Source organism: Rhipicephalus microplus, chromosome X, assembly GCF_043290135.1.
Source record: "Rhipicephalus microplus isolate Deutch F79 chromosome X, USDA_Rmic, whole genome shotgun sequence".
Classification (NCBI taxonomy): Eukaryota; Metazoa; Arthropoda; class Arachnida; order Ixodida; family Ixodidae; genus Rhipicephalus; species Rhipicephalus microplus.
In genome coordinates, this window is record NC_134710.1 from 453,207,411 (window position 1) to 453,222,027 (window position 14,617).

Genomic DNA, 14,617 nt, shown 5'->3' on the forward strand with positions numbered 1-14,617 from the left:
GGCCGAGTATCACAGCCACTAAACCACCGCGGCGGGGCCGTTATCATAAGTTTAAACTGCTAATACTAGTATATAACGAGCAGAAAACAAATGTGCGATACTCGACGTGCTACATATATGATGATTTACATAACAATATCTTGGTACTCTGGGCTTCCTTTCATTAGCTTGCCTAGCACTAATATTTGCATTTCATGAGTAACGACAACACCTTAGAATATACACTAATATTATGCCTGAATAAACGTGCGTGCATCTGTGACAAACATGTGGTAGTAAACAAAATATCTTTACATATGTGGCTAGAATTATTTTGAAGTTGAACACGTGATATGCATGCCTCCTCTCTCACTGCTTCGCACTGCAATATTTGCTTTAGTGTGAGAGATCACCCAAATTGTTTTGCGCAGTACGTGTTCAGATGAGTAATTCAAACCACTAGATTGGGTCGAAATAGGAAAACGAAAATTGAAGGCAGAATATGTCAGCAACTTTCAGTTTGTAGACAGTTGTAGACATCATGCCCTTGAGAAATAATGCCGGTGAATCAGAAGTAAATATAAAGAAGCTCAATTAAGAAAGTGTTGATTTGATTAGTATGTGAGTTTTAACGTCTTAAACCATCATATGGTTATGAGAGACGCCGTAGTGGAGGGGTCTGTAAATTTCGACCGCCTGGGGTTCTTTAACGTGCAACCAAATCTGAGCACACGGGCCTACAGCACTTTCACCTCAATCGAAAATGCAGCCGCTGCAGCCGGGATTTGAATCCGCGACCTGTGAGTCAGCAGCCGAGTACCTTAGCCACTAGACCACCATGGCGGGGCAATCAAGGAAGTGTTAATGCAGCGTTAAATATAACAACGTGAACTAGAAATACTATTAAGGAGTTTTCAATAAGAGCTCCAAAAGTTTCAGGCCACGAAGCCCTTTGCGTATGGAGAGTTTGGGTCAAGCAGTAACGATGAGCTTTCGAATAGTGTCTGCGGTGCTTCCTACACTCCCCCTATTCTATGACACTCTAGTCTTGGCCGAGAACCGTCAGTTCAGTGGGTTCCGTCAAGTTTGTTTGGCCCTAAATTTTTGGAGCAGGGTTTGTAGCTACTGCTAAATTAGGGAAATAGCCTCCACAACCCAAAAACCAAACGCAGTTAGGGTTTCGTGCATGTGCAGTGTCCTTGACGCTATTTCTTTGGGGCCCCTATTCGAAAACTTCCTATTATCTATAGCTTCACGAGAGAACAAAAGTGCACAGTCGGACACCAGATGCTATAAACCGTGCAACTGCGCATATTTAGGTTACACAGCAACAAGGCGGCAAAGTGATTGATCGTACCGGAAGCATGAGCCAAGTGCGTTTTTGAAGAAACGCACCATATACATAGCTTTGCAAAGATCTTGGAAACTGCAGTGGGTGGTTTGCTACAGTACTCGCTCAAGGCACTAGAGGATAGCTTCAAGTGTCCAATTACGCACACACCATTGACCATGCCGAAAGGAACAAAACTATAATAACGATGAACGCGTTGCGATCGGAGCACCATTGTGCTACCAAGTTCTATTGTTGAAGTGGAAACTCAAGCTTTCTCCAAATGTCACCGCAGAGCGAAGAGCTCCCGCTTGGTGCATACTGAAGCCGCGAACATACACTTATCGATAAACACGCTTTGTACTTTTCAGTCATCACAATGGTTTTTTTTTTACTTAGTCACAGTTGGTACTTGTTTGTGCAAGTTTCTGCATTTACACAGAACCCACTGTGATTTACATGCTCTCTATACGGTAGCACAAGCTCTCAATCAGTGTGATCACGCCAATTAATCCCAAGGATATGCATCGTAGGATTTCCTGTCCGATCGATAAGTTCCTGATCTTAGTGCTGTGTAACCACGCATAGCAAGGGTTTGGCTGTGTTAATAGCCTGTCAATACGGCTTTGTTCAAGGAAGCTGACAGATTTTCGACAAGCAAAGACATGTTTATCAATAAAAATTCCGCATTGCACTTATCTGTCGGAGTAATTTATGCAGCTGTATAAAATTTCAAGCACTGATAAAAACAGTAAATATCAGAAGGACCGCCACAAGGGCACCCTAGACCAAATTTTTCTGATCTGTCAATCAGCTTTTAAGTGGTTCCACTAGAATATGGCTGTCAGCCAATCCCTTATCTTCACCTTTTTGTGATATGTTGGGGCTACTCAGTGGTAAGCAATTTTTGTTAAACGTTTAGAAATATCTAGCTTCGGACAAAGGTGCGTAGCCCACTAAAATTACAACTGGGGTTCCGATTGAAGACCGGAGATTCATATTTATCGTCCGCCTTCTTAAGGAGGTTAAAACATCGAGGAAACTTCTCCAATGAACTGGCAGGTCGAAGACAGCGATCGCTAGGATCTTCTGTGCCTTTCGAGATGAGGGAACAATTGTGGAATCGAAGGTCTAGCTATAGCCAAGAATTGCGAATTCCGAAGACGGCGTTTTGATTGTGGACAGAGGTGTCGGGGACGCTTTTAACGTTCTAGCATCAGAGGGCTCGTGTCGCAAGAATTGTGCCGTTGATGTTGTTGGTTGCGAGCAAAAAAAATCGAGAAAAAGCAAACAAAATATAGAATAAAATTTTGGCCCAATTAAGAAATGAACCCGGGCCGTTCGCGTGGCAAAAAGTTGTCCAATCACAAAGCCACGATGTTACTTGGAGCTGCTTAGCAAAGAAACACTACGTAAAGGGCATGTAGTGGTAGTAGTCTCCTTAACGCATTTGTTTCGACAGGTGCAACGACGAAAACGAGCCCATTCGGAGATTTGTAGGCGCATTTGGGAGGCCATCAAATTATGTCGATAAAGGCCGGAGAGAGCGCAGCCATCGCGGCTAAAAACACACAAGAACTTTCAAAGAAGGAGGAGGAGAAATAAATGAGGAATGACAGGGAACTTTCAAAGAGCTCTAAAAATGGACAACAATGTCTATCCAGCGGAAAATATATCATGCATTTTCAGAGGCGTTGATCAAGCAAACAGCAAGTGCGAGATAATGTGCTGCCATCTGTGAGACATTGTAAGAGTTTTTATGGCCTCTGAGATGATAAGCGTGCGGTGTGTATATTGGAGGCTATGCAACTCTTGCTTTAGATCTGTACCATTTGCGCGAACGCGCGCGCGCGTGTGTGTGTGTGTGAGTGTGTGTGTGTGTGTGTGAGAGAGAGAGAGAGAGAGAGAGAGAGAGAGATTGTAAAAACGTGTCTTGACTACAGCAGAGCGCCGTTCTAGCATAAGGAAGTGGCCACAGTGAACAGTCACTGCATGCATTACTATAGATACGTTGCGCTTGCGCGCGCGCACGTTTGTGTGTATGTAACAAAAGATCTTATTAGGTATGCACTTAGCGGTTGAAAGGCGCACAAGATGCCGGATTTCGCTTACGCGTTCAACTCTTAAAGGCGAAGATTAAGGGTCCCCAATTTTTTTGTCACCTAAAAAGGTCGAGGCCACCTATCGCCGCAATTTTCTACAGTGACATAGTGCCAACATTTTAAAGAAGCTGCTTTGCCCATTTAGCCGCGGCGCAAAAGCATTTTATCCCCGAGCGATCACGCGAACAACGTTGAACTTTGCTATGAACCATGAGTGTTGGAGTAAAGAAAAGTGGCCGGTTGTAATCTTTCTGACGAGTCCACCTCTGCAGTAGGTGGGATCACCAGAAAAGGGTGTAGCAGCCCTTAAATTCGAGGCAACTGATTTCTTCACTTTTCGTGTTCCTAGCAAGTTCTGTTGCTATGCATAAGCCAAAACTTTTTTGTGTACTTTTCGCTAATTACCAAACTTATTTCAACAAATAAGGTTATCTGACGCTGTCATGTAAAACGTAGCTACACTGCAGATAACAGAATTGTGCACAAATAATTTCTGAATAGCAGCACGTCAAACACTCATGTTTACATTTTTGGCACAGAGGTGTCTACGCGTTGTTCGCGCGATGCTTCAAGGCACGCTACGTTTGGCAAATTGCGTCATACCGATTGCGAAAGCAACTTTCTACAGACTTGGCCTGTATATTCTGGTTCTTTTTAAAACAGCAAGCACCATCATGGTCATACAATGAGCGTTCTTTTGAAGTGGTCAGTGTTCAGTGTCCGTGTAGAGTGTCATGAACAAAGATGAGCGAAGGCCACTTGTCAGCCTCGATGGGGAGTTCGCAGTGTCGTACTACGGTTCCCTGATGCAAAACACCATGCTTCCACATGTGCTGGACAGACCCTTTCTTACGGTTGCTTTCTTTTGCAGCAAGACAAAAGCCCCGTTCACATAACTCTTCGGAGGACAACCACGCTTGAAGACCTTGGAAGGCACACGTTGTCGCGTTCCTGGGTTGCGAATTCATATTCATTGGAAATGTGTGCGAGCGAACATTTGTGGTCTGGCCAGGCGCATCTTCTTCAGGGCAGTGGCGGATGCGCTGTAGATTGCCATTCAAGAAGAGTAGGATGTTGTTTGTTTTGAAGGAGATTAACTCACCTCACTGATGATCGAATCTATTCCGAGAAAGATGTTGCATATCATTTCCATGAATGGACGCTTCAAAAACTGCTGAATTTCTGTTATGAAGGTAGTGATGGGATGGGGGCTGAGATAAATATAGCTGATGCTATTTTTCGCTCGCCCACATTTCAATTTCCTTTTCTTGTGGTTCTTTCAGTAGTAAAGAATGACTTCGCCGATACCTGCAAGCGTTTTTTTTTGTCTGATCCATTCACATAACTTATTGTATGTGCAAGGTGTTCTGTCGGTCTTTTTGATGCATTGTTTATGAACATAAGCATTATTACGGCTGAACTTCCCTTTGCTTTCGTTGGCCTTGTTTGTGTTTCAGTATCACACGGTACGATTCGACCAAAATGAACGTGCTGAGTAGAGAAGTAATGCTATATGGGGCCCCAGTTTTCTAATAAAACAAGATATGCTATCTCTTTAGTCTCGGTATATGGAGTGTCGTACACTTCAAAGTCAATGTCTCTTAGATAATTTCACGCCTACCCACTTCCTGCCACGAGCTCTGACGTCACTGCGCCTTGACGGTCATCTTTCGCTGCACAGATGTGCCTACGCTTGTTCATTCCTCTTCATAGCGATGAATTACCTACCCTGACAAAAGCTTTCGTGGAGTGCTGGTGTGCTTGCTTGCTACTGGAGAAGACCGCGTTTATTTGTGCCTGTGAACAACTGCGGCTTGTATATATGAAGCGCATTGTGCACTGGGTATTCGCATAGTGTACGGCTGGGAATTCGCTCGATGGGGTGATGTGGCGTACCGAATGGTTGCAGTAATTGCAACAATGAACCGAAGGTTTGTGTGTTCGCATTACTTAAAAAAGCACTGACATCAAACTTCATGATCTAGATGTGCCCATCATTCGATCGCTTGGTATGCATAGGTCTTCTTCTCCAAATTTAAATGGGATCCGTCACGTGTAAGTTATTTTAATTCGATGTGAAACAGCGTAGAAAAGCTAGGAAGAAAAAATAAAAATGAAAAATAGACTGCCCTGCAACATCAACACTAGTGCTACGCGTTCGGTGTGATACATTCCATAAATGTCATCCTGAGCGACAATGCCCTAATAGCGATGACGTGTACGAGCCGAGTGTTTTTATCGTGGCGCCGACTGGCGCCGAAGTGCAGAAATGCACTCGTCCATGGCTGGGCTAGGTCCAGCCTGGCGCGCGCAGGTGCAGTCTAGTCCAGCCGTGGCTCGTCGCGTGTAATTTTCATCGCACCGGTTTGAACGATTTCGTGAAATTATCAAAATGAAAACCACCTTTAAAAGAATGGCGAAAGAAAAGAGTACGGTTAAACGTGTGCTTGTCCGTCAGCATGTCGAGGAATCGTTGTGAGTTGCAGGTGAGTTACAGTCGTCTAGTTCGAAGCACGAAAAAAGCGCAATGACGGTGTCTTTTTCATATATGTGTTACATATCAACACGAACACAAGCTATCAAAAGTGGAAGAGCGTGTAGTCAAATATAATCGCTAACAAGTAACATCCAGGTATTGTTGAATTTTAGTTCATCTGGAGACTTTGTGTCAACGTAAAAGTGGTAATACCTTGTTAACCGTGAAAGGATGAATAGGTGGGGTCATCCGGAGGCGCAAAAAAGAACCTGACAAGCAGGAAACGTATTCCAATTTTTCCGCTGATGCTAATTTGCGATAGCTATATTGCATCAACGCCCCTGCGTATACCTGAATGCTTTGCACGTCAAAAGACACCAATATATATTGGTGTCTTTGCACGTCAAAAGACACCAATATATATAATCAATATATATTGGTGTCACCAATATATATTGGTGACACCAATATATATTGGTGTCGTGTGTCTCAGCTATAGCTGAGACACACGAGCGAACATGGCTGATGCCGGCATCCTCGGGCACCTCGGCAGTGCTGCTTCGAACGCCGTCCATTTCGGAGTGGCAAAAGGTCGATTGAAGCAAAAATAATTCACGACGTCGCGAATCGCGGAGATTCTGAGCTCCAGGCTATCGTATTGAACCTGAGTCGACACTTTGTACGGCGACAGCAGCAATACAGGTGACAAGGCATGGCTGAATGTGTCCGCCTAGCAGACGAATTGTTTGCGGAGCCGCTGAGCCTGACGTCCCTATTTTCTGTGGAGAAGTAGTCAGCTGTGGCTTGACCTGGAGGAGACCACGAGGTTGCGCTACTGCTGGTGCTCCCAGCGCTAAAAATGGCGGGAATGCCAGCCGTTTTTGAATAGTGCCAGATCGCAGTATTATAAATAAAAGTTATAGTTATTCATCCCTCAAATGCGTTTTATGTCGCGAATCGCTGCTACGGGGTCTATAGCTACTCGCTGACGCAAAAATCTTGGCATGAGTAAATTTGATGTCAATGCTCCTTCTAGGACGACCGCAGAACAAAATGAGAGCGTGCCGTTCGTCGAGATGACGATGACATCCGTACTCTTCGTGAACTGAAGGTACGTATGACGTTTACGTTCATAATGCTTCTAAGTCGTTCAATGATACCATATACATGTTCCGTTCTTGCTCTAAAGTAAAGATGTCGTATGACCTTCTGACTTGTTAGCGTAAGCCCGGACATTGAAGTCATGAACGCGGGTGGCAGTACGTACACTACTCACAGATTGAAACAGGGCACTCTGGGCGTGTGGCCGATGGTACAAGTTCCGCCGCTTGTGACAGCGCGTAGAACCAATGTGTTGCATTGCGGTAGAAAGCGAGGGAAGAACACCTACGGAGTAGGATTACTCCTTCCGGTCACTAAATTGTCCGCCTGTAGTTCCAAGTGTGTACACTGCCAGCGTGGCGCTGCAAGGCTCACGCACATTCTCATGTCGACCACACTAGCTCGCCACTGCACACCACTTTTATTGTGGTGCCAGCATACGACCCTATCGTTCTGCGCGCTTAGGCAATGCGGTACGCATTCTGTGCAAGTAAGACAAAAAATAGAGTTAGCAGATTGTGTCTTGTGTACGTTCGTATACCTGACAAATATCTGCATGAAAACATTGAATGTATTCTTTTTGCTTTCCGCCTCGACAAGACATAAAATCAGTGGCAGGCTTGCTTCTTTGCAATATGGAAATAATGCAATGTATTAGCGTTGCTAGGGCAAGCTGTGGCCTATCGTTGAATAAATGTGATAGAAGCTCGCTCGCTATTCCTTGGTCGGCAGCTCTACAAAAGTTTGTCATATATAATAGCCGCAATATCGGCTGCTCGAGGTGATGCAACAAAATGCTAAGTTATTCTTTAAATGCTGCATGGAAACAGGCCCGTGACTCTTTTTCCTTTTCGTCGTGGCAAAAAGCTTGACACACTTTATATGTTTTTGCGTTTTTTTTTGCCTACTTGCTCATGCCAGGTGCGATATATTAGCTGAATCCCATGTCTTATTTGCGAAGCTTACGTGCCTCATAATTGAAGTATGCCAATCTAGCGCGTCGTGTGCTTAAATGGCACGCACCATCCACTCACTTGAGGATGCATGCGCACGAAAGCGCGCGGGCCTTGCACCATCACGGTGACAGTGTCCGCTTTGTAAACTAAATGCAGACTCTTTAGCGACAAGGAGGAGTAATCCTGCTCTGTAAGTGTTCTCTCTCTCACTTTATACCACAATGCAACACCCTGGTTCCGAGAACACTCACGAGCAGCGGCACATGCACCAGCAGCCACACGCTACGAGGAGTCAATCTGCGAGTAGTGTACATTCTCAGAACAGCCGTTTTTCCTTCAGGGTCGGTAAACAATTTGCTTCTTGTGAATAGCACCAGTGGCACCTCCGTTTTTTTGGTTGAGAAAAAGGAATTACTGCTGGTGCGTTGCTTAGTGATTTAGCTTTATGTGTAGCATTATCATGCTGGTGTTCAAACGACTTCTTGTATTATTTGAATTTTGGGCCAATCTTGCCAGCACATTGCCAAATATATTTCCTTGAAATGTGCACTACTGTAACTTCAGCGAAACTTAGGTGCCTGTCATCTCCTATGGCAAATTGCTTTCTTAAATGGTTTTTATATGTGCAAGCTGCAATTCAAGCCACAATATTTAGAAACCACTAGAAAATATACCATTCGAAGACCCGGCAGTACATTAGCTCTCATAGAGGCTACACGGCTTACTTCACACACAGCGCCGATTTTTTTTCCCTAAAGACCCAAGTAATGTGAGTGATTACGCACCAGTGCAAAAGGGCCAGATCAAAAAAGGAAATGCCGCTCTTTCTGTCTTTCAAAAGGTTTTTTGTGTGTGAAGCGGAAGATTGAGTTGTCTATTGCATTGGTGATCACCCTGACATTGTACTGAGTAACATACTTACAACAGTAGCGAACACTTTTCAGTAACGATACGTCTTTACGTAGACAGGTGTCAATAAAAAAATCAATAAAGTTCACCACATTCCGTCCTTTTGAGGGGCATCAAATAATCGACTTATAAATTGACCATACGTTTGATAGCGCTTAATATTTTATGACTTCCTCGTGAAATAACAAATCGCTTACAAATAATTCACCAAAGACTTTGAACGAACAGGGTAAGCCCTTTTATCCACCATGTATTTTGGGTGACGTTTATGTAACGTTTTCTCCGGCAACTTAGGAGTTACAGTAAATATTTTTATATAGCTGTGGTAATAATAAACCCTTCTTTTCACTGCAGCAGATCTACCCTGAAAATTGTAACAATTTTTTTATTTCCCCTTCAGGTACCTAACTAATGCTCGGTAATAGCTATTAGATTTCGTATTGAAGAAGAAAGCCACTTCACACAACAGTAATTCTACTTCAGAGTATTGTCTATTACGTTACCTGAGTTCTTGCCAAAATTTATGATTTTAAATACTGTGGTTGCTGAGATTAAAGCAAATCAGTACAAAAAAGATTCTTTTAAGATAACTCCATTTAAAGTTTAAAATATGCATTATGTCGAGAGTAAAACAAAATAACAGCAAATCCACGGGATCTTTTTCTAGGCACCAGCCAGAGACACATAAACAATATAATTTTTTTGTGTGTATAAACGAATTGTCTGGCGAAACTTTTTTGTCGTCTGATGCGCGGCCCTGTCAAAAAAGTATACTGTCGACGAAGCTAAAGGGTGCGTAGGCTCTGCACTGTGCAGTACCAGAGCGAAATTTCAAATAATCACACGGGTTAGATTGCCATCATTAAATGTGAACTCAGCATCAAGAGTGCATATTTTTATTGTTTGGTGTCTGAGGAAAACGTTTTTCGGAGCGCACTTCCACACAACAATACAACAAATTGTTGGGGTTTTGAAGTTTCCCACGATGACATTTAGCAAAAAATTTTCGATGAGCTTGTTCTGGATATCTTGGCTTAAGAGCATCAATAACAGTTGCTCGAAGGTGGTTTCTATAACGATTGGTGTACCATTAAACTGGGTTTTGATAAATTTACACTAAGCTTCAGTGTCCTTCGGGCAAAGGCCATCAGGTGGATTGGTATCATTTGATGCCGTGTGAAAATATGTTGCTGGAAGAGCTTTGGGCGTGTCTTTCAATCCGGCACAATTTTTTTGAATGACGAAACCATAATCGTTTTGGTGATTACCAATATTAACAGCCCGCCCCGCCCAGGTGCTCTAGTGGCTAAGGTTCTCGGCTGCTGACCGGTAATTCATTGGATCTAATGCCTGCTGCGGCGGCTGCATTTTTGATGAAGGCAAAAACGCTGTAGAGCCGTGTGCTCTCATTTGCGGGCATGTTAAAGAACCCCAGCTAGTCGAAATTTCCGGAGGCTTTCACAACGGCGTCTCTCACAATCAAATGGTTGTTTTGATAGGGTAAACCCCACATATATTTCACCAATAATAATACTCGCAAGACGACCACGGCCAGATGTAGCATTTTGAACAGGAATCTTGATGCCTCTCTCTTGTTTCCTTGTCGCAGTGCTGGGTCCATTTTTTTCTGAAAGTGCCAAATGCACTTGAGGATGCAAGCTTTGGACGTTTTGAAGCTTTTGGGACGTTGAACCCCGCATATCAATCAATCAACCTCTACACACGGCTGCAACGGTTGAACTGCAAGGATTTCCTTGTTACGTAAGAATACCTGCATTACATGTCACTGCACAAGTTTTGAAATATGTCGTTTTAGAGAGAAAAAAATGCACTGAGACAAAAAAATGACTGATTCTGATTCGAAGAAGCCTGAAGATTTTGAATATCACAGAAAGAAACAGTATACATTTTTTTTTCAATACTATGTTACGGTTCCCCCTTGAAGCGTAATATAATACTTTAAAGGAGCCCTGCAACACTTTATTGAGCATGGACTGAAAACGCTGCCGATCAGCACTAGAGGCTCCCGGCAACATGCAAGCCAAATAATCTAGCGCAGCATGCGACCTAGAATTCAGAACAAGTTATCGAATTCAGCTAAAATTGCTTTCCTCTATTTTGACATATCACGCGGACACTGGAAAACTAGTAAAAAAGCCCATCTATCAGCCATTGGCTGATTTGAGCATGACGCTCTCGGTCGTTAAAGAGATTGCCCTTGGAGGCTGCAACTTGTCAACGCGTGTGCACGCGATCACACTGACAATTGAAATAAAAAAAAAAGTACTCAAGGTCACGAGGCGCTCGTGACGTTTTATTTCCCATGCTATCCCTCCCTGCATAGCTTCCAGCGCTTTTGTCGGAACATGCCCCGCCGCGGTGGTCTAGTGGCTAAATCGGCATTCACACGAGGGAGAAATACACAGGGGATATATACCGAGCCTAGTAACGTCAACAGCTGAGAATAAGTCCCTCTGAATGGCCCTCACTCACACGGACGAAGTTAACGGTGGGGGAGATTAGTGTGGCCAGAACCTCCACCATTGAATGGAGCGGGAGCACTGAAAAATTCTTTGACCCCCAGTCACAGATATTGGCAAGCATTCGTCTTGGAGGGAGGGGGGGTCGAAGCCGCGTTGTGTCTTGACTGAAAAAGGAGGAAAGCGCTGGTCTAAGATTACTACGCGGTAGAAAACACCAACGGGAAAAAGACGAGGACAAGAGCAGACCATCCGTGACCGTCCGTGTTTTCTACCGCATAGTACTCTTAGAAAATGTATCACCCACTGGCCCAATCATCCACTGTGAAAAGCGCTGGTGTTTCTTGGGTGAAGAAATCGCTGGTGTGGGTTAAATTGAGTGCCCGTTTTGCACTCCCCCTTCTGCCACTTTGCTGCTTTTAAACACTTTATTCTGTCTTCATTACGTGAACTCAGCCCAAGATTCTGCTGCATCAGTGCAGCCGAAAATGTAAAAAGAGAAGTATATATGTCATGTTTCTGAAAATAAAAAATAGATCTCAGATTTTACAGCTGCCTATATTATGAGCGTCTAATCTTGAATAAAGAGGCCCATTAAAATGTTCGCTATAAAGTAAGATATCTACATCAGGCCGAACAAGCAGAGCAGTAGCATGCAGTACCAACAACAACAGTGGGCGATGTCACCATTCTCAACAGACTAACCACTTTAAAACAAAACAGAATGTCACTTCATAGAGATGGTAGCGCTCTATCATCTGCTTGACTATCGTCTCCCATACAACATAGTTTAGGTTAAGTTACTATAGTGATCGGAAGAGATGTCCCACATGTGATAGTATTCTTCCACGATGGTATTCTTCTGCCTCATTGTTTATTTTCGCCATCACGGTGCACGCAAGCCCGGAGCGTAATTTGAAACGGCCGCCACCACCGGCTTCTACAGGCACTGCAGGAGAGAGGACTACAATGTGGCCCGAGACCCACCCGAAATTCTGCTACATCCCCTACTGCACGGGGATCGTTCGACCAGTCGGAGAAACAAACAATCCCCGCCTCTCCCAAAGAGCCGCGAGGAGTTCGCGTCGACACATTAACCCGTGACGTTGTTGTCGCGTGATGCGCCATCCTCTTCTCTACTACGGCGATTTCTCCCTTGTGCGAATCCCACTTAAGGTACTCGGCTGCTGACCAGCAGGTCGCGGGATTGAATACCGGCTGCGGCGGCTCTATTTTCGATGGAGGCGAGAATGCGCAGGCCAGTGTGCTCAGATTTGGGTGCACGTTAAAAAGCCCCACGTGTTCGAAATTTTCGGAGCCCTCGCCTACAGCGTCATTCATAATCATATGGTGGTTTTGCGACGTAAAACCCCACATATCGATATCCATTTCAGCATTCAACAACTCTTTGTAACTCAACTCACACTGAACGGATTCTTACAATTTTAACGGCGTTAAATTTGTGAGGCAATAGGTTCTTCTAGTGAATTCAATCCGTGGTTATTTGAAAAAGTACCACACCACAGTGGTCTAGTGACTAAGGTACTCGGCTGCTGACCCGCCGGTCACAGGATCAAAACTCGGTTGTGGCGGCTGTATTTCCGATGGAGGCAGAAATCTTGTAGGCTCGTGTACTCAGATTTTGGTGCACCTTAAGGAACCCCAGGTGGTCGAAATTTCCGGAGCCCTCCACTACGGCATTTCTCATAATCTTATGGTGGTTTAGGGACGTTAAGCCCAACAAATCAAAATTTAAAAAAGTTTTTCAGCGCCCCTCTAAATCTGTCTCTTTCTAGACCCAAAATGCAGAATAAAGCTGTTACACATGCAAAACTTGTCGCGAACGCTTTCTTTCAATAGGAAATGATGATGACATTGTATTCGCCGCCTCCCGTACTCGTGCTCGCTCGGTCAAAGTGAGTGACGTCACGGTGGCAGTGAGATGGCTTCAAAATATTTTTCTATGTGGTATTGTCACAGTCACCGTGTCCCTGTCGAACTGAGTGCATGATGGATCGGACAAAGTTGTCAACCCCTACCGCAAAGCACTACTTTTATTCAGATGCTCCACTGCAAGCTAGTATTAAAACATGGTAAACATGGATGCTTGCATAAAAGGATGCCCACGTGCACTGCGACGTTTCGGGACAATACGCTCAACGTCAGATAGTGCGGCGATGCAGTTTTGCGTGAATGCAGTCCTTAGTCACGCGTTCCGACTTAATTTTCTGACGGATGTACACTTTGTGGGCTTTCTTTTATGAATTTCACCCATCCGAAAGGGCCTTAACTGCAGGGGCAATTGACGCTATAGTCTCGAAATTGGAACGTTGAATGGTATTTTCCACCACATCACACCATCACGGGCTTTCTGGTTCAGACGCCGTGTGGGAGCAAACCAGAACATTTTCTGACAAAGCCTACTCTGCTGTACAACCAATTCAGTTGCTCGTAGAAAGACTAGTTGCACACAATTTCTCCTTAACCTGGACTTTGTCTTCAATGCATATTATACATGAGACATTTTAGAAAAGGGAAAAAAGTATCATCCGATTCTATTTGCATTGAATGTTTGTTTGTTGCATTTAGAAGTAAAATAAATATAGGCAAGGTTAAAAGACAAGATAATAATAAGTGAAGCACGCAATAATTGTAGTATGAAAAGTCATGAAGGCCATGGAGTGTGTAAATAAAGCCAATAAATAGTAGCAGACGGTGAACATTCTTAAAATCAGTGTCACATGTTTCAGCTTGACGATAAAAATAATTTTGATTGCTATAGTTTGGATATTGTTCTTCATCTCAAAAAGAAAAACGTGGAAAAGGCTAGAGATACTCCTATGTATAGCTTTGCGTCCCGAAAATCTCATGGGAGACGCAGTAGTTGAGTGCTCTGAAAATTTAGACCATTTGATGTCCTTTTACGTGTAATCACATCGCACAGTATATACAGGCCTCTATCATTTCACCTCCATAAAAATGCAACCGCCGCGGCCATAGAGTTTCCCAATATACACTAGAGGGAACTCTGGCGCTAGTGCCTATGGGAGCTGCAATTCGCGGCGCTTCAGCGAGCATGGGAATGATGGGTAGTACACACATTTGTCTAAACTTCGTACTTCTCGCCTGCTTTTGGCTCCGTGTGTGTTCGTGGGGCTTGAAGCTGTTTTCTCACGAAACAAAAATCGGCAACTGTTCAGCGATTGCGCTTCACCACCCTATTTTTTCGAATTACCTTTCCAAATTGGGTCACGAAGTTTAAAAGGGTTGAATCTTTCTTTCAA

General features: G+C 44.0%; 1 protein-coding gene across 2 annotated transcripts in view; it reads right to left on the reverse strand.

The window, feature by feature from the left end:
* Positions 1–14,617, reverse strand: part of LOC119161687 (uncharacterized) — a 117,821-nt gene that overhangs the window by 82,122 nt on the left and 21,082 nt on the right. The window lies entirely within an intron of this gene.